The sequence below is a fragment of the Phymastichus coffea genome, unplaced genomic scaffold (genome assembly GCF_024137745.1).
Source record: "Phymastichus coffea isolate CEN01 unplaced genomic scaffold, Cenicafe_Pcof_1.1 PCOF00046, whole genome shotgun sequence".
Taxonomy (NCBI): domain Eukaryota; kingdom Metazoa; phylum Arthropoda; class Insecta; order Hymenoptera; family Eulophidae; genus Phymastichus; species Phymastichus coffea.
The window spans coordinates 1,141,150-1,162,521 of NW_026706857.1; the positions used below are offsets into that span (position 1 = coordinate 1,141,150).

General features: G+C 48.0%; 1 protein-coding gene across 4 annotated transcripts in view; it reads right to left on the reverse strand.

The window, feature by feature from the left end:
- LOC131664933 (homeotic protein antennapedia-like) overlaps positions 1-21,372 on the reverse strand; it is a 281,825-nt gene that overhangs the window by 222,122 nt on the left and 38,331 nt on the right. For 3 of the 4 annotated variants that reach the window (XR_009301979.1, XR_009301980.1, XR_009301978.1), the window contains exon 2: positions 19,972-20,013. The exons of the other annotated variant lie outside the window; for it this stretch is intronic. The gene's annotated coding sequence lies outside the window, so the exon portion shown is untranslated. The remainder of the gene's footprint in view (positions 1-19,971; positions 20,014-21,372) is intronic. 4 annotated transcript variants of the gene reach the window in all.

Here is a 21,372-nt window from a genome sequence, read left to right on the forward strand (position 1 = left end):
CATTCGCGAGACAAGAATATTTCGAGAACGTGCGAAATAAAAATATCTGCACGACGATGGCGAGAGAGAGAGAAAGAGTCACGGAACTCACGATTTCCTAGCAAAGAAAGAAGAGAAGTTTATCTACATCTGCAAAGCGCAACAAACACACACAGGCACAAATCTTCACTAGCCGCACGACGACGAGGACGACGTCAAGCACACTGCCGTGCTCCATTAGAAGGGCCTAGAAAGAAAAGATTTCGCATCGGGATTCGGAGGCAGCAGCAGCAACCATCGATTTACGACACCGCGGCTCTAATGATCGATTCGTAACGGGAGCTCCGCGTATGCGCGCGCGCTAGTGTGTATGTATGCGGAGAGGGATAATGACCGAGCGAGAGAGAGCCTCGTCTCGTTAAATCGGGCGATCGTTCGATTTGCAATTCAACTGCTCTCGCTACTGTTTGCCTCCGTTCTCTCTCTCTCTCTCTCTCTCTCTCTCTCTCTCTCTCTCTCTCTCTCTTCTTCTTCTTCTTCTTGTTTTTCAATGGGATTAGGATCTCAAGTGGCCGCGAGCTAGGCAGACGCTTTGTTAGTTGATGATATTATTTTTTAATTACTCACTCTTGTAGGCTGCGCATGGAATCGAGTATCAAGTTTATCGTTGAGACATTTACATATTTCGATGCTTACCTGTAACAGAAAATAGAAAGTTTGAGTTAGTTTAGGGCTGTCAGGCATGCTGAGACGGATCGCATATCATGAAAGCTGCATGAAAAATGAAAATCTGGCGATATATAAGCAATAGGAATAAGGAAATGGCAAAAAGCTCAACAACGATTAATTGTGGCTGTCTACGGCGGCGTTTAAAAATAATACCAATGTAAGCATGATGCATATAGAGTAGCTGCAGTTGACTAAAACAGTAATCGGAGCTACAAAGTAGGCAGGTGACAGAGTAGAGAGGTTACAAGCACAGGTATTACAGTAATATATTTAAAAGATCAGAGAGTGCATAAAAAGGCGAGCAAGCGAGGCAAGACCAGGTCTGCCAAATACAAAACGAGCGTGTGCGTGTTCACGAGGGGGCCGTGCTAATCTTTGCCCAATGCGTCGATCCGGGGGCCCCGTGGTCGTACGCGTGCGCGAGAAAAAGTCAGATCGCTTCTGTGGGGGCTGTTGGGCTAATGGGCTGGCAATTAAACGATCGGTATCAAAGGGAGAAGCCGCGAACGCGCCATTGCTTTCCGTTGCTCGCGGAATGTCGCGAGAGGGAGACTGCGAGAGCTCTAGAAAAATCTCGGCCACGTCTCCAATTCCATCTCATTAGCGGCGGCCTCTCTCTCTCTCTCTCTCTCTCTATCTCTCTCTTACAGAGCGAGAGAGACAGAGAGCCCGAGAACCAACTGCGGTAGCCATGTACGGAACCGGTCGTCCCCTATCTTCTCTTTCTCGAGGAGGAGTATATACCGGGTGTTTCTCACGCTCACTCGCGGGCGCGCAAGAGAGGGTGACTTCCTGCGCGACTGATTTTTCATATGTGTTCAATGTGCGTGGTACATGCCTCGTTACCAAGCAACGATCTTTGATTTATTCCTCCACGACAGCCGTGTCGTGTTATGCACGATGAGGAATTTTTCGGACGGGTGTGTCCACGTGGGGCGGGAATTATGCTTGATTTATACGTGTGCGATGTTCTCCACTCGAGGAAATTGGGCGTAATTGAACGCATCTGAGAACTGAGCGAGAGGAGGATAAAATTCGAAAAATGAAGTGAAACGGTGAATTGGCCGTTGCTATTGGGCGCATCGGCAAAAAGCGCGCGCAGCGGCGACAGCATCTTTTATGCATCAGCTGCCTCCATCGCTGAAGCCGCTGCACGTACAAGTCCAACCCCCTTATTCACAAAAATATCCATCATTATACGCGCTTTCGCCTCGTGCAGCAGCAGCAGCAGCAGCAGCAGCAGCAGCAGCAGCAGCAGCGTGCCGCCTTAGTGCGCGCGCGGCGATTTATTGTCTGGACTGGCAGTGCAGCGAGCATAACATCGAGGCTCGTTAAAAGGTGAGCCTTTCGCTTCACGGGTCATATCAGGCTGCTTGCTCCTGTATACGCTTTTAAACGAGCGGCGCATGTAAGCTGCGGACAAAGCGAGCTCGTTAGAGAGCGAGTTGTGTGTTCGGGATAATTGCCTCGTCGACGGAGGGAGGAGAGCAAAGATCGAACCCGGAAAGCCATAGCGGCGGCTCTTTTCGGAGAACGAGCGCCGCGACAAAAACGAGAGTGCCTTAGCTGGGCTCGCTGCGTTCTGCAAGGCAGTTTTTGCGCGGAAACACGCGAAATCGTTAGCGAATATCCTTCGAGCGACCACGTTTTCTCTCGCGCGCTCTTTTTGGGAAGGAGAGGCGGAGGCGCTCCGCTTATTCCCTGCCCCATCGAATTCCGCACGAGTGCAGCGCTCAAACTTTCCTTAAGGGACGAACGACGGCAGATAAAAAGCATTCGATTTATTTATTTATTTGAGACGAGCTGCTCTCGCGCGCTAATTATTTCGCCGCGCGCGAGAGAGACTTGTTCCGTTCCCCAGTTCCCTCCCCTCTCCCCAGCCCCGAGGGAGGCAGAGGAATAAATAATACATGGGGCAAACGTGCGCTGAGTAAACAATGGAGCCGGCATCGTTAAGTAGATGAGTCCGTGTATGGTACGCCATCGGCCCACGACGACCACGCTGCCTATCTATGGCGACTGTGCGCTGTGCGTCTCTGTGTTGGCTTTGTTGACTTTCGTCTAACGATTCGTGGAATGCTTTATCTTTGCTTTTTACTTTTGTCCATTGCCTTACTTTTGAGAGAGCATGTGCGTCACGAGCCAATATCCCGCATACCTCAAACTTTGAAAGATAAATCACTGATTTTATCGAAATGTTAATTTCCTTAAGATACAAACGATGTATAATGTTTTCGCAATGAAGCGATCAAAAGTATATTGCATGCCAGGAAAAAGATAAGGGCCCACTCGACAGAAATCCTCTCCGCGATGAACAACTCACTTCGATCAAGAGAGAAATTTATACATTCAAACCAGATAAATCAAGCTGTGTGATAATTAACGGCAATAAAATCGGCGTTAAGTGCTTTCCGAAATGGAAAAACGTAAAACAAACTAACTCATCTTCGCGAGCTGGCTATCTCCGGCATACTGATCAGAGTCGTAAAATAAATCCAACGAACGTAAAGTCCTCCTGAATAATCGCAACGGGCAGGCGTTGCTCCTCACGCGCGAAACGATCAAAGATCGTTGACGCGCACTTGGTTCGATTTACTTTCGAGCCCTCGCGTCAGCTTAGGTCCAGGCGACATTTCAACTCTTCGCCGTTTGGCCCGCGGCTTGCGTGCGTCGGCAACAGGTGCTTGCTCTCTCGATAGTACGGCGACGAGGGTGATCGGCCGCCTGCACACAACACAAAGAGAAAATAAGCCTTGTGCAGCTTTGAATTTTTTGGCCGAAGAGAATAAGAAGAAGCGGCGGCGGCAGCAGCGCGCGACAGATATATGTCCCACGGGGCGGCCCGCGTATAAAGACATCGGAGCCCGAGCCAACGAGAATTCCTCATGCCGCGTGTGTCTGTGTGCCGCTCGCTCGCTTTTTTGCAATGCCCTGTCATCCTCTTTTGCCACCATACTTGGTATAAGCTCCTCCAGGAGAGAGAGAGAGAGAGAGAGAGAGAGTGAGAGAGGGCAAAGCAGTATTAAGTCTCCCCCTCGCATTTACAATAAGAACAGCGAGAAACGAAAGCCAAGGGCCTCGCCCATAACCGGTTCTTCCACACACGGCACGCACAACTCGTCTCTTTCTTCTTCTTCTTCTTCTTCTTCTTCTTCTTTATCCCTTTCGTCATCGCGCCCCTATTCGCTCTTTTTCCTTTTTTCGTCGTCTTCCTTGCATCGGTCAGTGCAAGTGCGCAAGCCCAATTTTCGCACCGAAAAGAGAGAACGGAATTCTTTAATTTTCAACGAGGTTCGCACGCTACCTCAGCTACCAAGATTTCGGCTCGATTACTCTGTATATTCACCGCTTGTGTTATATAGCGAGAGCGCCCTCGCATGATTGGACGCAGTTCGGGTGCGGCCTACTATCAACTTGTTGGTTGGGTTAGAGGAAAATTACAGGAGTCGTGCGGCAGCGTTTGTCGCTCCATGACCACGTCTCTTAGCCGCAAGATTATAGTGGATAATTAAATGTTAATGCCGCGCTACGGGAGTTCATACCTTAGCAGTCGAGAGAGAGAGAAAGACCGAGACATCCTTATTTTTCGTAATTACTCCTCCCCGAATGCGTTTCCAACTTGTCCCCTTTTGGCGACCGCGATATATCACGAACTGATACTCGCGTGCACGCGTTTGCAATTTCTTTTTCTTTTCAACTCGATGATCTATAGCAATCTCGAATTTATCCTCTGAGAGGCAATCGGACGGCTTAATTCCTTCTGAACGCCTAAATAATAAGCGCGGTATCCGTCATTTTTTTCGGCCCATGCACGACATACCATGCAGGAGGCATGGAAAATTACTGTAAAAAAAAATAGCTCACGCGATGATTCTGTTAGTCATGGCGAAAACCGGCCGTACGCGTGCACGCATGCATTATACCATAGCGCGCAACTCTGCAGGTAGAAAAAAATGAGAGAAAGAGAGAGAGAGAGAGAGAGAGAGAGAGAGAGAGAGAGAGAGAGAGCAGCGTCCACTCATCACTACTGCTCGGGTAGCGTGCGCGACTAGCGCGGCTTACAACTCAATGTGCACTTCGGGGACCTGTGCCTTCGGGCCTTTTTTCGACAAACACGCTGAAGATCTCTCCATCGCTCTCAGATATAGATTCAAGCAGACACATTGTCCGAGCCACGTTTATTTATAGAGTCACAACCATGCCGTTGTTCACGTGTAAGAAGCAAACCGATGGAGGCAGCAGTGTTAATACGATAATACTATACCGCGCGCTTCGAAAGCTAACATTAGAGCTGAGTTTGCGCAACGAATCAATTTCAAATTTTCAATTCAATCATCGCCTCCAGACAACAATTTACTTCCGCGAGATTCATTAGCGGCACATAAACCGCGCTGACGTTTATCTTTGAATATTTTCCATTATCCCGCCACAGCCAGGCGAAAAAATAATATACTTGCAAATGATAACGCAGCTATTATCCAAATAGAATATTTTTAACGAGCTTGAGACACGCGACGAAAGTGCGCATGGCCTGGACATAAATACTGCGTGGCTAATTAAGACACCCTCAAGAAAGTTTTTTTTTTGTGTCAAAAATTAAGCTCGTGCTCTCGATAATTTGGCGCCGCGCGGTTTCCCAATCCACCAACGGGCTCGTAATTTTCACGCGCGCGCGACCATCATCGCGTGCTATGAGCACGAGGAAAAAAACTTGGCTCGCGAGCAGCGCGAGTTCATTAAAGAATTTAATTACAGTTCGTCGGTGCGGCGCGTAGGTGTTGAAATTGCAATTCAACAGGATCAGCCTTTTAACCACAGGATGAGATTTGAGAAGCCAATCCATCGTGCGTAAGATAATCGATTCTTTCTCTCGCTCCCTAGGAGGAGAAAAGCTGTTAACTCGCGGTCCTGCGGCGCGTAAGCCTTCTAACGAGTTTCAAGTGAGTTTCTCGCGTACGTGTGCGCGCGCTCTTAGTTCCGCTAGCTCGCGCACGTGTGGATCAATCTTTCAATTAGGTGTGGATTTATGGCGGCCCGCGATACGCTTCGCGAGTTCTCTTTCTCTCTTGCTCGCTTGCGCCACGCACAAATGGACAGTGCAGAGATGCATAGATGAAGATTTCAATGTGGTTTTTCTGCCTCGTCGCGTTCGGCGCTCTTTGTATTACACAGATCGATAAACGTTACTGCAGACTTACTCGTCGGCAGAACGTATTTTAATTATTAATTGCATTAGCTGCTCACTAAAAAGATAATATCAAAAGCTGCTGTGACATTTTGATAGATAAGTAGTATAAACAAGTAGTATACATTTTTATCACTCCTCCAGATGCAGTATGAAAGAGTACATTGATATTTAAATCCATAATTAATAGTTGTGCTACCTTCTTCGTTTGATCTTGTATATGTGCGTGTATGGGCATATCGTTGTAAGAGGAACCGAGAGACAAAAGAAAAATGTATTTGTGCGCATTTGCATTGTGATTATATGGGATGAAACAAAGTGGCGCAGGAAGCCCTCCGCTCTTTGATGGGTAGGAGGGATATATATGTATATATATATATATATATATATATATATATATATATATATATATATATATATATATATATATATATATATATATGTACAGAGAGAGGCTGAGCCATAACGAGTTTCGGTGAAAAGGGACCATAATGCTGGCCAATAAACCCTTCATTATTACTGTAATGACTTAACCAAAACTTCTCCTGTACTGAGGACGCCTGCCTCCCTACAGAGAAAGGCGTTTAGCACTTGGCCTGCAATCTGCAGTCATGAATCTTTACCATGCCAGAGTATTACGTAAAATACAAATAATACGCGCTCGCATAATTAAGTTGTTTTTCTTTAATTATATCAGAGAAACTTCCACAGTTTAGACTTGATTATAGTATCGAATTTCTATACTCGTGTATAAGGCGATAATTTAGAACAATTAACGTTTTTAAAGACAACTAAATTTTTTTTTAACGTTACCCAATCGAAAAAGAAATAGTTTATTTTTAAGATGAGATCCCGACCTAAAAATGGATATATACAACAGGTACAATACATAGCCGTAGCAGCAGCTGCGCTGGACACACGCGCAACTAATGTGGCGTCCGACGGATGGCGGAGAGAACGGGCGAAACATCAACAGCTATAAGCCATGACTTTCTAAAATACACCACACACATTTTCTTTTGCATCGTCCGCCTGATAATTTAATATTGTTCGTGTAAAAAATGATCTATTCTCTAATGGTAAAAAAGATCGCCGACAAAATAAAATTTTTTTGTGCCCCTTGTAATATTATTGTTGCAAGCGGATACAATGCTACCCTATAATTTATGCGTTGCGGCTAAAGCTTTATATATATATACATATAGTATCGTTTGCCAGTGAAATTTACAGCCTAAACAGAGCCTGCGGTCTAACAACTTTATCAAGCCTCACGCGCGCTGTATAGATCAAGCGATCGGGAGACACGAGGGGCATATAACTATGGGCTTTTTTGCGAAATAGAGCAATTATCGCCTGGCCAAAAGTCTCAATCACGCGCCGCTCCCTTATGACATACGTGTGTGCATGCACGTGTGGCTAGAAAAATCAGGGCTATATACTAATGAAATATCAGCAGCAGTGCAATGCAGTGCGAGTAAAGGAGCGAGATTGCTAGGTTAGATTCCAGGACACGGTTCCGTATCACGCGAGGCCTTTGCGCGTGCTCTCCGATAGAGAGAAAGGGAGGAGCATTATACCTATTTGCGTCGCAATAAATACGTCGGCGATCTTACTCAGCGCTTTGGCGCGCGACTCGTTTTGTTTTGCGCGCTCTCTCTCTCTCTTTCTCTCTCTTTTCCAACTGTACAATTAACCGCGCTCTAGCAGGATCCGTGCGTTTAGAAGAAACTATGCAATTTATGGAGCTTGGCAATTACACAATGGGACTTTTATGAAATGCTCGATGCAGGACGATTGATATACACGCACGCTCGCGCCGGATACGCATCTCTCTTTCTTTTCCTTCTCTACATCTACGCTCAGCGTGCACGCCGCCAAATATGCGTGGGTGGTGTTTGGACTGCGCTTCGCAAGAGAAACTGATTGTTAGAGATTTAAACGTTGAAAATATTCTGGTGCTTGCTCTTCCAATCGTGCCTCCTGGCTCTTTTTACCCTCTCGAGCTGGTGTATTTATGATTGCAAACGGGAAGTCAGTTAGATGCATTTTCTCGTTTTGCATATATATGTGCAACAAACTCTTCCAATTCAGAAAATAACAATCGTTTATTATTTTCACAAAAGTTGCACAAGCTAATTCCTCCATTATTTTTTTACGTTTTACCCCTGTCTTTTAATTATTCTTACGTACATGCAAACATCGAACATCGATTAACATTATCCTGTCAAGTTTCGATAGATGATTTATAGCCGCTGTCTTTGGCGCCTTTCGCACAGACAAATTTAATAATAGGACGCATTGAAAATATTATTGAGGCAAGGAGTAGATAATCAACGTATAAATTAAACACTCAATATAGAGACAGATGAGATACTCGCGAGCAATTATTGATAATTCTTTACTGTAAATTGAGCTGTTCCTCTCTTTATAGGCACAGACGTAGTCGTTAGTGTCTTCATACACTTCATGCAGAAAATAAAATATGCTTGGCATTACAAAAATGTAGGCTCCGTCGGTGTGCCGTTGTACGCATGAGCAAATAGAGGAATCGCGCGGCCATTTGCAAAGCAACAAAAACAAAGGGCAGCGCAGCGGAAAGTAACATTGTTTCTACTTGGTAAACAATCGTTACTATCGTCCAAAAGATGATCGAGCAGCGCGGTCCGAACTATTTTAATCATTCTACAAGCACAACTATTACATCTCGCTAGTATCGGTTCAACAGCTTGCAGCAAATGTAACTACAACCTACCGGTTGGTATATTCACTCACTAAAATCCAACAAAACATGGAGCAGCAAAAACAAAAGGGTAAAAGGTGCAGAGACGGATTACGAAAAGCAAGTGCACGTCGCAAGGAAAAACACTGATGCACACATACGTAAGTACGTAAGCAGATAACTCGGAAACGAACGCACCAGCGCGCGTGAATTGTGTATCGTAGCGGCGTACTTGGGACATCCTGTCGGACTTGATGTCGAGGAGTCGAAATCAGGCGCTCGACGAGGCCAGGCGATCCGAGACATGTTCTCGCGTAAAAAAGCGCGTCGCGGCGTTGCGGCCATGTTGCTCGCTGCTTCTCTCTCTCTCTCTCTCTCTCTCTCTCTCTCTCTCTCTCTCTCTCTCTCTCTCTCTTTCCATCCTCGCTCGCTTGGTTCGTCCGCGCTTGGCTCGCTTCGCCCCACCCTGCGACTGCGCAGCGCTTCTCCCTTTCATCGACCGGTTGTGCTCCCGCTGGCTGCGCGCGCGCATCGCCGCCATGTTGCCCACGGAGTGTAAGCAGTGCCGCCAGCCAAGCACGGACGCCCACGGAAAAATGGCAGCGCGCGGCTTTTCCCGGGGAAAAGCTCCTCTTCTTCGTTTCCGCGTGTCTTGTCAACACTCACGACGGACGCTCACGATGTCAAGGTCCTTTTTGTCATCAAGCCACGCGAACGGGTACATTCCACATCCAGTCGAAGAAAGAGACGCAGAGAAAGATAGATAGAGAATGAGAGAGGAGGTACGCACCTGCACGTGTATGTGCAACGCGATACGCTATTTACGCTTGTATTTGTTTCTTTCTTTCTCTGTCTCTCTGTCTCTCTCTCTCTCTCTACCTCTCTTTCTTTTTTTCTCTCTTCCTGTTGTAGAGGATCTTTCATCTTTCTTCTCTCCTTCCTATATCTACTGTTGTCTTTGCCGTAGTAAATGTGTATACTGTATATATATATATATATATATATATATACATATATAATTTGTATATGTATATATAGCACACGTGTGTGCCGAGAGCTGCGCGTGCGTCACCGCTCATTATCCGTGTATAGCACGCGGAAAAACCTTTATAGTCGGTACACTTGACCCGGCAACTTTTTGTTACTATTGTTTGTTGTTTCGCGCACTCGTACTTCCCGTTATAAGACTCACGTAGCTTACTCAGCATTTAGTCAGACTGTTGTGCGCGGCGGGGCTCGGAGAATGTTACGATGCGTTCACTGCTAGAAGCCTGTTGGTTTCGTTTGCTCCACAATGTAGTTTTTTAGAACTACGTAAGGAATGATAAGCACGGCATAAAAGTCGAGGAGAAAATGGTAGAATATAACCTTAAATCTTGGATAAAGTTTAATTTGGAGTTAGATTAGCCAAATGAAAAAGATGCAAATTAGACTCCAAAGTGCCATTACTCTTGGGCGCGCGCGCTCTCTCGGCTCGGCTTTTCCCAATAATTATCGCGCTCGCCCCAGAGATCAATTAAAGCGGCGGCAAGAATTTCAGGCACGCTTGCAGCGAACGGAGCTTTCGCAGTTAGAAAAGACAAGAAGAATGGGAAGGGAGACGCGGACGATAATGAGGAAGCAGCGCGCGCGCGCGCGCGCGAGTTTTATAAATACCCGGTGGGCGCGCGAGCCGCGGTCGCGCGCACGAATTAATGGCGCGTCGGAGACAAATGCTAAAAGCATTTCGGGCGCGCGCGAACTAGGCGATATCGCGTCGCCGGGTTTTCGACTTGTCCGTCTGCTGGAAGGGACAAGCGAAAAAGAGTTCCGCGGCCCGCCTGCCGTGGGCTTTCTCGCTTCGTTCTTTTATATCGTCTCCAGCCACGAATTCTTCTGGGCGAGTATCGCGCAAGATCTCGCCGGGGAATCGATCGCTCGCTGATGCAAGAGCGTGTGTAGCTTGGCTCCAGCTCGGCCCATAAATATTCCCGGCGCGTTTGCGCGCCGTGCCGTGCCTCTCTCGCTCGCTCGCTCGCTCTGTGTTCGTGTGTGCCCTCTGGCCAGCCTTTTCTCATGTACAGCATAGAGCTGACACTTGCGAGACACGCGAGGACGAGCTACGAATCGTAAATCACAGCTTTATCCTTCCGAAATCCGTCGCTCCAACTCCTACCCGTCCACCTCACCCACGGCCGATAAACATCGCAGAGGTCTTGCGAGCCGAGTATAGAGTTGCTGTACATGTCATTGTATCGTGCTCCGTTTATAATGCCGTTTCCGGCGCGCCATTGAAATCGCCCGAATCAGCCCCTTATTAACACTACCATCCTTGCGTATTGTGCATGGCCGCGCTTTTCATTCACGTTTTTTATTGTTCGATTGTTTCTATCTACATTTTTTCAATTTACGATATGGTCAATTCAAGCATTTTGTAAAATTTCAAGAGTGCCGTATGCAGTCATGGCGCAGATGAGTCACAAGCTGCGGATAGGAAGGTAAGGACCGAGATCTAAAATTCCAACTTTATGACGTATGTTGCCTACAGCATACATTTTTTTCACTCGTTGGAATCAAAAAGTTACCAATGGCCTAAAAGTTTGTCGATCAAATTGTTGCCAACATTTCGAAAGTGGTGTTAAAAAACAAAGAAAGAAAAAGAAAGAACAGAAAAATTGTCTGCCATAAGGAAAAATAGCACGGAGTTGGCGCATTTCGCTAAAAGCCAAGACAGGCCGAAGTGAGGAGCAAGATTAAAAGATTAAGCCCATGAGGGTTTTGCGATGCACCAGTCTGACTAATCGCAACATTGCGCCGCATTAAACTCGCGGGGCGCGTGCCACGGGGAGACGGCGGCGGCGGCGGCGGTGGTGGTGGTGGTGGCAGCACACAACACCGCGCACAATCAACTTTCGTAATCCCAACGCGCGCTGGCGCGCACCTTACAGCCCGCGCGCTCCAAGCTTTGCGTTTTCGCTTCGAACTGGAGCATGCAGCGCACAGGCGAAGCACACGCGCACCCCGTCGAGGATAGTTTCGCGGCTACACGGCGCGAGGGTGAGGGCGGCTAATTTACGCCGAGTCTCCTGATAAACAACCGTGCTTCCTTGCCTTATCCCATATCTATAGGTATATTCTACGGTCGCTACGCTCCTGCGCCTGCTACGCTATCGAAGATTCTCTCGCTTGTCTTCTTACGAGTTTGCGCTATTGTTGCGCTGATTCGAGAGATACCGGAGTAATTAGATAAAAGGAATGGGTTCACTTGTGTCGTGGAATGTTTTTGTATCCGTAGGATACGTTGATATTTGGCTTGTTACTGTCACTTAGCTTTTTAATTAGCCGGTTAAAGTTCTCGCGGAGAATTATGGCGATTTTCACTTCGTGCGAGTAAAACATACGAGGCACGTTTTGCAGCATCAAGCGCGTTGAGGGCATAACGCCAGGGATTGAGTCAGGAATCCGTAATAAGCCGTAAAGATAATCTCGCCAGGGTCATAACGTCTGGCAATTAAAGAAGCATCGAGCGGAAATCGCCAAAGTGTCAAAGCATTCGCGTTTGGAAAAAGGCGAAGGAAGAAAAGGGGCCGTATGGCGAACAGAAACAAAGCAACCCGCGGCACTGTGTGTATTCGGAAGCGAGAGAAGCATACGCGCGTACGCGGCGGCACGGAGGCAGAGAGCGAGGCGCGCGCAACAGTATAGCGCCGGTTAATTAGGGTTCAAGTTTATGAGGTGCAGCCCGCGCCTGCTATCAAACCTCGGCGCCCTCGGCCGCGAATTGGCGATTTATCGGCTCGCGACACACGTACGCGCACAAAGGGCATCAGCGCCAGCAAGACATTGACCTCCCGCCACGAGGCGCGAACAATTTATACACGGGCACAGCGAGGGATAAGAAAGTTTGCGTGCACATTGTAATGTGCGAGCAGCTTTATTTCCACTCGATGAACTTATCTCTTAACAGGCTGATTATGAATTCGCTGCCGCAAGAACTGGTGCCTGGTGAATTCCTAGCGCGCGCGCGCGGCCACTCACGCGGGATATTATGCAGCGGCGCAAATGGAAAAACAAGGCAAGCCGAAAATGAGGAACGAGGCTACTGGCTTGTCGGCTTTATTTTTTTTCTTTCCGCAGAAGCGCACGCACAGCTTGGACTTCATCCAGTCCCCAAGCGATAAATAAAAAGTTTCTTGTGGCGCACGAGCGAGCGACAAAAATGCAAAAATGGCCGCGCGTTGAACGTTTTTTTCTTCTTTTTTCAGCCGCTTTCGTCGCGGATTCTGAGCCGAAACATTCCCACGTCACATCGATACTCACGAGCGCTGCATTAAACATGAAGCCGCGGCCGACGCGCGGCAAGCGGAAAAAGAGACGTCGCTCACTCTTAATACACCCACACTGGAGAGTTCGAACGAGAATCGATCTCGCGTGCCCGCTCGCGCGTGATATCAGTGGAGAGGAATCTGCACGTCGTGTCGCCTTTGCGTGTGCTTGACGCCAAAAAAAGCGAAAAAAGGAGGAGGAAGAGATAAGGGCTCGTTCTCTCTCTCTCTCTCTCTTGAGGTTTCTTGCCTGCCTGCCGGCCGGCCTGCCTGCTCGCGACTCGAGGAAGGAAAACGAGTCCACTAGAAGAAACTTACTTGGTTCGAGCTACTTGCAAAGAATGGAAGAAACGTGGCGTTCTTTCGAGCGGAAGAATTTATGCCGCGACGACGCGCACGCGCGACTTTCAGACTGCGGGCAAGAAGATTTTATTAGCTCTAATTATTCGCGGGGCCCGATATAGACGACCAACAGTTAAACGAACGTGAGAGGCTTTATTATGCGGACAGCGAATACTCCTTTAATTGTTTCTTATTGTTTTTAAGCGAATCGTCTTTCTTTTTACTCGCTCGGCCTTAACTTTTCGCTCGGCGATAATTAAAAGATCGCTAAAGCGCTCTCTCGACGTGATCGACGGCTTTTTTTGCTTGCGCGCGGGGGCAAAGGCTTAGACGAGCAAAAAGCACACGCGAACATCCAAGAGCACTCCAAAGTACATAAACCATCAGCGAGCGGGCAACGTCTTCATTTGCAATATTTTAATGGCCGTCGCATTGCGCTGCGCGCGTCCAGGCCGAAAAAGCAATAATAACTACGTCAACGTTGTAAACTTAATAACAGCAATAAAGCAGAAGAGAGGCGAGAGATCGAAAATAACATTGGCGGCGCTGAGTATGTTTTTTTTTCGTCGCGCGCACTTACTCAGCGAGAGCGTTCGGCGTGGCAATTTATCGACGGCGTGGCGCACAGTCCGGGGCGCGTAATTAAATCACGCCGACGGTTTTGCAATTAAACTCGATTATTTGCTCGTCGCCCTCCGCCCTCGATTTAACTCTTTCGCCGCGGTGTAATATTGCTGCCCGCGCGACTCCAGTAGACGCAAGCGCGCCGACTCTAATTACGATCGCACCGCGATAACTGCACCGTGCGCTGCAAACAATTCCTTGCAGCGCCGAAAATCGACTTTATTAAGAAGGATTCGCTCGATAGGATTCTCTCTCGCGCGTCTTTCTTTTTTTTCTATTTTTTTTTCTTCTCGCTGAGAGATAACGGTGCTTCTGTTCAGAAAGCCCTCGAGGAACATTCTTTTCTCTCCCTCGGAGACGAGAGTATAAATCTTTCAACGCGGAGAAAGATTCTTCATACCAGAATGTTTTTGCTGCGTCTTTTCGGCAAAAGTCTTAATCGGCTGTTCGTGTTCGATACACGAAGATCGTACCCTCCGGTCCCCGCTTCGCGTCATCGCGTGACACTGGCCACTTCGCGTGAGTGTGCCAAGCTACAGAGAGGTGCAGATTGGCTGTTGTTTCCACGGCGAGCGCAATTTTTCGCGAAAGCATGAATTACGTTATCGGTAGGCCCCGAGGCTCTCATTTCAAGTTTCGTTGTACGAATCCCACCGCCACCCTCATCGAAAAAGGGATGGAATGCTCTTGAAGATGGATGCGAGGCATTATAGGCGGCTGGCGTGGTTTGCGAAACAGGAGAGACTCTTGGGACGCTGAGAGAGAAAAAATATGGATACGAAAATGGCTTCTTTGCTGCGGGTTATCGCAAGCGCTTCTCTTCTTATGTACATAACGTTCGACGCGATCGATATACTTTTTCTTTCCTGAGTTATATGCGCACTCGAGAAGAGGCTGGTTATACAAACGAACGTCGTTTACTTTTTTACGTTGGATTCTTCGATGATAAAGCACAACACATACGCGCACAACCCCTTCGTTCACTGTTCTTATATAACGCCTCCTTTCCCACACACTTCTCTATCACACCTGACGAGCGACACTCGCGGGACCTGCTACCGCGCCTTGGCGTTTTCAAGACAAGACTGCAGCTCTCCTTGTCGAAAATCTCGAGTGTTTCTTGCTTTGCTCCTCTCTCTCTCTCTCTCTCTCTCTCTCTCTCTCTCTCTCTCTCTCTCTCTCTCTCTCTCTGTCTCTCTCGCTCTCTCATTCTGCTTTTTTTTAGAGAAAGTTTCCAGCGTCCGCCTATTCTCCCTTAAAAAAAAAGCGTGACAAAAAACATATATACAAACGAGTGTCCCAAGACTTTCTCCCCGACAGATTTTTCGCTGCTCCATGGGCTCGACTTTCACCAAATTTCCTCGGACGTGCGATTCTCCGACCGACTACCCTCCTGTTGCGCCGTCAAAAAGTACCGTAGGCTCCAACGGAACTGCGGTACCGTGAAAAAAAAAAGAAGAAAAGTCAGTCGGTCAGTCGCGCGCCGCTACCTGTCTGTGTCTATACCTGCCTCTCTACACAAATATTGAGATTTTCCGAGATGGGAAACACGTTGCGCTAATCAGCCCCTGCTCCGTCGGAAGATTTACCGTTTAGGCATAACAAGTAACTTCTAGGTATAGGTTTGAAATTTGGGTCAGCGAATATTTTCGACGCGCTCGCTTTTCCACTAATCGTTGTTTCGGGAAAATGCGGATAGGCTTTTACGATTTGCAGATGTTCGACGAGTCTCCTATAACTTAGTGTCCTTCAAGAAAACGAAGATCTGTTTTAGGTGCATTTACGTATTTATGTACAGCTGCTTGTGTGCGAGGGTGTGGGCGATAAAAAGTTGTAAATATCAACGAGTCCCAGGGAATGACACGAATGACGTGGCGCAGCGCAGAAAAAGATTGAAATCGTTGACGAGCTATGCGTGACAATAATACTGCGAGGCTGAACGCGCCGAAGAATGTATCTCGATATATAGCAGAAAAATAAAAGCAGTCCGCTCGTTCTCTCTCTTTCTCTCTCTTTCTCACTGCTGCCTGCCAAGATAAGCGAAGTGCGACCAGGCGGAAGGCAATTTTTTCCTTTTCCGCGTATAACACCGAAAATTCTCGCTCTCTCTCTTTCTCTCCATAATCCGCCATCTTTCTCTCTGGCTGGCGGCGATGGAAACACACATACTCGTAGAGAGAGAGAGAGGATGCGACAATATCCGGCACCCCGGCGTCCGACAAACTGATAACGCTACAAGAGAGAGTGAGCGAGGATGTTTATGTGTGCGTTTATAATACGTCTGGGGGTCATCCAACGCGCATCCCCTACGTACGGCGCGCTACCGCCGATGAATTGGCCGAACGCTGGCGGATCAAAATCGAATCGCGTCATTTTTTTATACATAGCCACGGCACGCACCTTCGATTGGCAATATATAGGCGCGCACGCGAGCAATAATCCGTGATGTATTTTTATTGGCCATACGCGCGCGGCGAGCGTCGCACGAGAAAGGAGCCGAGAGCGCGCCGCGAGCACTGTAAATCCTCGCGTAATCTCCGCCAGATTTATGGCCCTTCAGAGTTGGAAATTCAGCACTTTCCGTGAGCGAGCTCTCTTCGCGACTACGAAAAGGAAGAAAAAATCGTCGTGAAGTTGTGTCTAGCCGACTCTCTCGACTTGCTTTGACGAATTTTAAGCGCATCCGCCAAGTACGGCTTTCATTATTGCGATTTATTACTCGAATTACCTTGGAGGATCGTTTATCTCGAGTGTTTCGTTTTTTCGACCAACATTGCAATTTGAAACTTTTCTGTTCCTTTACTTCTCTTTTTCTTTTTGCAGTACCGAGGCGATGAGAATCTGTAGTTTAACCGCGAGCGCAGTTATTTCGTCGCAGATTTTATCATGTCACGACTGTGTGGTGATTGCATCTCGTATACGTACATGAACGCTCGTAAATAAAATGGCAATTATAAATTACGCCGTATAATTAGCTAGCTCGTAAACATCCGCGGAAAATTGCCAATTACGATATTAAAATCATATCTCTCGGGCGGGTCTGCGAATGAATCGCTCGCACGGCAAGTGAAAGGGGGAAGGGGGTGGATGCCTTTTCGAGAAATCGACTGAATTGAGCAATTAACAGTAGCACGCGAAAGCAACAATGGCCGTTTGAGCGCTTTCTCGCGAGCAGCGCCCACTCGTCGTGTGTCGTGCGCCGCAGCTATGTGGCAATAGCGTCGCACGGCGAAATTCGCAAGTCGTCAACTCGTCGCTCCGAGCACGACCGTTCCATACATTAGCCTCGGGTATCATTGTGTCCTGATCGCCGCTGTCAAGTCGGACGTCTTCTGGCGCACGTATACGCCGTGGGTACGCCACGCCCAGTCATTGTCGCGGAAAGCGCTGGCCTGTGCGCAAGCCAAACGTTTTACATGCTTCGCGGTTGCACCACAGCTACTTCTCGCGCTCCGAATAGCTAGCTGTTATCACAAGACCAAAGTAGCAAAAGCTCCACGCTGCGCCGAGTTGTCGCTTTGTCCTCGCTCTCCGTTTGTGCAATTCCAACGAAGCTTTCCTTAACGAACCCACCTGTCCAACTGTTTGCAACAGCACAACTGTACGGATTTGCCAAAACGAACTTGTTCCTTCCTTCTTTTTCGAGAGGGACGCAAAAGTCTCGGTCTTTCTCGCTGGCGCGCGATCCCCGATGATATATGGACCGCGCATACATTTATCCTGGCACAAGGAACACAGGGAGAGAGAGAGAGAGAGAGAGAGGTCTATATAGATATAACCTGGAGTCCCCGCAGACGTCCGACGGCTGATGTACGAGTCCCTCGCGCATAGCAGAGCGCATAACTTTTATCTTAGCTCTCTTGCTCTGTATTTCTCTCTTTTGCGCGCGCGCTTCAAGCTAGCAGCAGGGGAAAAGACGAAGCAGCAGCACGCGCGCACACACGCAGGGCTACGCCCTCGCTTTGCACGACGATGGTTAACGCAGCCATTTCACGCCTCGGCAAGCATCTTTCTTTCTCGCCGCGCCTCATTCGAATTCTAACCGAATCCTCTTCTTCTTTGCGCCGCCCCATACCACCCACCCCTTCGCTACGTATATGAACGAGGAGCTCCGAGTGCCAAGACCACGCGGCGCGAAAGCACTGCAAAGGAGGCGGGCATCGCCGCCCGATCCTACCTCGGCTTTTGACTTTGCACCTTGTTATTTTTCTTGCTAGTTAGTCGACGCGGAAAGCAGACGATTAATGATAATTCCGCGCGAAAACGAAAACGAGTCCAGTTTTTGCGAATGCCTACGGAATTTCGAGCGACCGAAGCGGGCCCAAGATCGCACTGTGTCTTCTTTGAACCTATGCTCGCTCAGCGTAATAAACTAAGCTCGACTGCTCCCGTGCCGCTAATACAACTTTTACGCGAAGAGCACGAGCCAACGTTAAGCGAAAAATTTGATCGTAATAAACGATTTCCAATGGCGATATACGTCTTTCCTCGACCCCGCGCGCCCCTTCAGGCGCAAAACTGTCTCTAACCTAATCCTGAAATAGCATCGAAATCGAAAAAAGATGCCATTAGATTTTAATTTTCCTAATCCACTCCCATAAATCCCCCAGCTCTCCCCCTTCTTTTCCTCTCTCTTCGCGCGCTTCTAAAACCAATATTTTCGTGCGTGGCCCTTGCGCGCCGCGCTCACTGAAATCCAGAGCAGCGCTTTAAACTCTCTTTCTCGCTAGAGCGATTTATGCTTCCCCGAAGAAAAATACAAGTCAATCTCGTACTCGTCAAACCCTCTCTCACACGTGCAATTTATATTTTGCTCTCACTCTCGAAATAGAAGGGGCGTCGTTGATCGTTGTACTTTTTTTTGGAAATGGCGCGACACAGAAGCTTCAGAGATAATCCCTTTATTTCGCTCTCGTGGAGACGGGAGGGTTAGAGAACGATTTTTGGCGGGACGTTTACACGGATCAGCGATCGGAGAGAGAGAGAGAGAGCGACCGAGCGAGCCGCCACCACCACTGCCGTGCAGATGCTTAACTCAGCCATTTCACGCTTCGAGAAGCGCGACGTGATGTTCTCTCTCTCTCTCTCTCTCGTATAAGCGCGTTCTTTTTACTCTCGTCAGCCTTCACTTCTTTTTTTTCCCTCCTCTCTCTCTCTCTCTCTCTCTCTCTCCGCCCTTGAATTTTCCTAACCCTCATAAGCAATGCTTAACGTGCAAAAACACTTTTCAGTTCTAATTTGAGTTTCATTACGAAACAATTTGAAGTTTTGCAATTCTGTACAGCATCAACGTTCATAAAATTATAATCACACGAATACGTATGAATAATTACTTTCTAATCAATCAGTCGATTGGTTTATAAAAACACTCACTCGCGGTGTGTGTAACAGCCGATAAAAACAGAGGAAACCAAGGCGTGTTTGCATATCGAGTGCAGTGCAGCACTTGCAAAGCAAACGGCGAGGCCATGATCGCGCTTTAACGAAAGGAGAGCATACGCCATCATAGCGCACGCTGCGGCTGCGACTCTGCTGGCCGGGCAGCACAGCAGCAGTTTGTTCGTACGTGAGCGATTTTCCATCGCGGGAGAGAGAGAGAGAGAGAGAGGAGAGATGAGAGAGAGAGAGAGAGAGAAGGGGGAGGCGGTAACCGCATAGCACTGTGCTGCGCGTCCCCTCCGATATTTATTGATCAACCCCCGAAGGCACACACACACACACATATATAGCAAAAGACCAACGTTCTAAATAAAAAGCCAAATAACAGAAGTAGATATGGGGCGCGTGCGTGCAGCTGTTGTGTCTATGTTTTTTCTCAAAAAGAAAAAAAAAGAAACGGATCGATCCCCTTTTTTAGTTTTGATTTTTGCGGATTTTTCCTCGAAAAGAACGATAAATTCTTATTCGCCCCACGAGAAAGATTAAAAACGGTAGTTAATCGCCGAACAGCCTTTGCCATTTTGACAGGATATTTTTGTTCTTTTTATGATGACGGGGGCGGGGTGTAACAAGTGTGAAGGATGGTAGATGTATGATGGGAGCTTATGTTTTCTCGTGGTGTGTGTTCAACGACAAAAAGCACAACTCACCTTGCAACCAAGTCCAATGCGGTTTAGCCATATCGTCCTTACCTGCAACACGAAAGACAGGAGACTTTTAATTCGGTGTGTATATTCAAGATCGTATTTTTTTCTGGTCGCGGGGAGCTTTTCATTGACCGATAAATCCTTTTTGGTTTGCACGCTTGCGTAGGTGCATATATCGGCAGCAGCCAGCAGCAGCCAGCAACAGCGAGAGCTGCCACGAAATATTGGAAATGGCCTCGGGTAAACGCGATACGTTGAATGTTTAATCTTCTATCTGCCCCCACCCCCTGCGCTCTACTGGTGTACATATACGGGGCAAAGCCTGAAGTCCCCCGAGATTACCGCGTGTATGCCTGGTACGTGTATCGCAAACTTCAACTAAAGAGAGAGAGAGAGAGAGAGAGAGAGAGAGAGAGAGAGAGAGAGAGAGAGAGAGAGAGAGAGAGAGAGAGAGAGAGAGAGAGCGAGTGACGCGCGCGTGCGTGCCGTGTACGCACTTGAACGAAGTACGTGCAATCGTAATCGAGTTTCCTTGTCCAATTCCTCAAGTTTCCGCGACAGGCTGCGCTTGAGTTATGAGCCGTCTTGACAAGATTTAACGACGCATTGTTGCTACAGAGTATCTGTCACGTTGATCATTAGCCTCGTTCGTACAGCTCAACCAGTACGGTAGTCTCTCTCAGCAGCTTCGCTTAGCCACCAAAAATGAGCGGAATCTGGCGCGAGCCAAGCAGGTTTATCGGTCGAATGGTGGTCGCGAACCGTGTGCGTCGCGTCGTGCATGCGGCGGCCGGCAAATGATCCAGAACACCGGTGGGAATCGCCTCGGCAATGGCGCGAGCTTGCAAGCGAGCGAGAGAGCAGCTCACAAGCTGTAACTAACCAAGCTGATCTACGGCCTGTTTAGTAGCTCTATATCAGCGCGCTCTCTATCCCTGCTCAAATACGAAACGCACGCCCGTGAGCCCTCTCTGATCCTCTCCCTCTCGCATCCTCGCCCGCGCGATTGTTTACTGCCTCGAGCATTACGAGCTACGACGCTTTCGAACTGAAGCTTTTCAACAATTTTCTGCGAAGAAGCGCAATTTCGTTTGGCTCGAATAAAGTGACGCCGAGTCGCCGTAGGGGAAAATTTGAACGCAAAATCATCGCGGCGTCGTCATTCAATTAGTCACCGTGAAAATATTATGCAGCCTTAGATCGGACACAGACGCGCGGCGCGCGGCGTGAATCCTTCACATATGATTTCTCACTCTGTCGACTGTTATCTGGTTGCCATTTATTCCTCAATTTTTGCGTGCAGCGTACACAACACGTCTTCTTCTTGCCGGGCTTTCTCTTTGCATCCGCCCCCTTTGTACTTTGTGCGGCTCGCGCTTGTGCAGATAGCATCGAAAGTATAAG